Raw genomic sequence first — 2,956 nt, forward strand, 5'->3', positions numbered from 1 at the left:
CATGCTCTTCACTTCTCTGAGTGAGCAGTTCTCAATTAGCCATACTCAGAGAAAAAACAGTGGAATGAAAAATCCAAAGTGGCAGATCTTCCAAAAATTATTTACATTTGACCTCATATTTAAACACATGTAATTAAACCAGACAGACACATTGTAAAGGGCCTGGAATAACACTTAGCATTTTACATATCTGTGGTTCTCAATCCTGGCTATGCAGCAAAATCAAATGTGGAAGTTTTAACATGCATGCCAAAGTCTTGCTCCCAGCGTTATTTGATTCAGTAGGTTTGGAGGGGAGCCTTGGCTTGAGAACTTGCTTGCTTTCCTCTTCCACAGGCTCAGCCAATTCATTGAGGCGCTTCATGTTACTCTGGAATCACAAAATGTAAAAATAAAAGGGGTAGAAAGTCCTGTTGTCCAACCACTCATTCAGTACTCAAGAACCCTAAGCAACAGCCTGAAGTGGTCACCCAGCCTTCCTTAAATCCATCCAGTGACAGCAGATTAACTTCTTCCTAAGGCAATCTGCCCCATTTCTGAAGATTGCTAGAATCTCCCTGAATTTTACGTTCATACTTCCCTTTTCAGTCCCCAACTTAGGATGCCTTACTGTCATTCTTTTGTTTTGTTTTGTTTTTTGACTGTTACAAAAGTTTATTTACAAAAAGTTTAATATGAAAATACACATCACCCAATATTTACATGATAGCAAAACAGGCCCTTTAGAGAGGGGACATAAATGTCTCTCCTGAACACAGCCATTATATATCCTTGTTCCAAGATTTCTAACAAGATGACACCATTTCCTTGTATCACCACCTTTCCAGTATTGCTCTGTTGCCCACCAGCTGCCATCTCCACACGTTCGTCCATCACAAGATTCCTGAAGGGATCAAATCCCCTACAATGTTCCTTGGACATGTCTGCCACCATTTAATTTCAGTGATAACGTCTTGCCCATAAATAATTTCAATATGGAAAGGTAAGCTTTGCTCATGGTGTCTACTCCATGGACTCACAGAGGTCTTGAAACAGAATTCCCCTTACTGTCATTCTATCACATATACTCCTAGTCTATCAACTGTTGCTGCAGGAAGTCACAAAAAAAAGTATTGATTGGATCATTCCATATCTGAGTCACCCACTATTGCTTGCCAATTCTTGTAAATTCATATTTTTTTCTGCTTCTTGAATTCCCCATAACAGCTGAACCAAAACTTTATATATTCTTAAACCCCATCTCCATTCCCACATTCCCAAAAGATGATCCACTTCCCAGTTTTTTATGTTTGTTTAGAAGATTAACACTATCTTTTTGTATTTGTCTTTTCCATCTCTACAATTGCCTATTTTCACCATTTAAGATGATACTTATGATGACCCTGTATTGTCAAGAAATGTTCCATATTTTTCCAACTCTTAACAAATTCATTTATGTCCATCACAGTCTTTCATACCTTGTATGGAACATTTTTCCATAATTTGCCTATTCTTTATTACATATTTACACTTTTTCATTGCCCAAAATCCTACTTGGTTCTCCTATATTTTAAAAACAAAATGAAAAAAAAATTTTTCAGCCCTGACAAACACTCAATCTACTATTCTCTCTCCCCATTTTTTACACAACATATTTCTAGGAGAAAAGATCCATTAATCTCTATTAGCTTCCTTGAGTTCCTCACTTCTTCATGGTACACTGTCCTCTCCACCTCTGGCATGGTATTGACTTTCTGCTCTACTACAATAGGCTTTTCTCAGCCTCACCTTCTGTGACCTCTTCCCAGAATTTCACGTGCCTCCCCTTGATGTGATTTCTGCTTTCTCTGTCCTTTCTAGCCCTCAATTGATATGCATTCCTGCTACAGCACCTAACCCCTTCTAAAGGGTGTTACAGTATCTGCTGCTTGTCTGATCTGTCCCACTAGACAGGAGGCCATGTATAGCAGTGACTTACACAGAGAAGGCAATCTGTACATATTTGATGAACAACATTCAACATTTTAGAAATTTATAAGATTTTAAGTAACAACGAAGCCACATAGTAAAAATATGTCTGGGTACCCAGCCTGCCTTTTTCCAATTTTCCCTCTCCTTGCTCCTCCTCACTTTCCTCTTCACATTAAAAATAGCTTTATAGCTGATAAAATTTATGTGAGAAACCAAGCTGAAGCCCAGCTTAACCTCCCCCAACTTTCTCTTTTTCTTTCTGAGGTAGGATACATTTATTATTCATTAAATCATATTTGTGTGCGTGTGTGTATGTGTTTGTATATATACACGTGATACATTCTTTTAAAGGATTCTCACCAAACAAACTAAAACATAAAGCCTCCTGCCACTGACAGTTTGACGGGTATGTTTTAAGTTATTTCTTCTACGCAATTAGTACCTTCAAAAAAAATGCAAGCCAAGATTTGCTATAAATAATCTTGATTAGGATAATCAAACACTGTAGTCATGTGACTTCCTATTTTTCTTTCACTTTGATTTATATCTGCCATGTTCTTTAGATACAGCTACTACTGTTTATTGATGTTAATTCCTTGACACGAAATCTTTCTGAAGGGTGTGTATCATTTTCCGTTTTTCCCAAATGTACATGTATGTTACAAATCTTTCCTCTAAGTGGGGAAATTTATAGCAAACAAAAAATGTTACATCTGTTCAAATTGTCAAAGAAATTCTGAAAGAATGGAAGTGAGTACATTTAGCTGAGCAACAACACCAAAATGATAGATTCTGGAGAAAAATAATGACTTGGGAAAATGTAGATTACAATATATGGACAAAGTCTCAAAATGAGCTCTGTGACATGAATGCAGTATATAATTCGTTTTCAATCATAAATGGTTCATTTGCATAAGCACTTATTAAGTATCCAGCACTGTTCTAAGCACATTGCATGGATGATGGGATTCAATCTTCACTCCATCACTAAGAGGGAGATACTGTC

General features: G+C 37.0%; 1 pseudogene; it reads right to left on the bottom strand.

Annotated features, from left to right (window-relative positions):
- Positions 1–687: 687 nt before the first annotated feature.
- LOC115835064 lies at positions 688–997 on the bottom strand (annotated as a pseudogene).
- Between the last annotated feature and the right edge of the window lie 1,959 nt (positions 998–2,956).

The sequence above is a fragment of the Nomascus leucogenys genome, chromosome 5 (genome assembly GCF_006542625.1).
Source record: "Nomascus leucogenys isolate Asia chromosome 5, Asia_NLE_v1, whole genome shotgun sequence".
In the NCBI taxonomy this organism is placed as follows: domain Eukaryota; kingdom Metazoa; phylum Chordata; class Mammalia; order Primates; family Hylobatidae; genus Nomascus; species Nomascus leucogenys.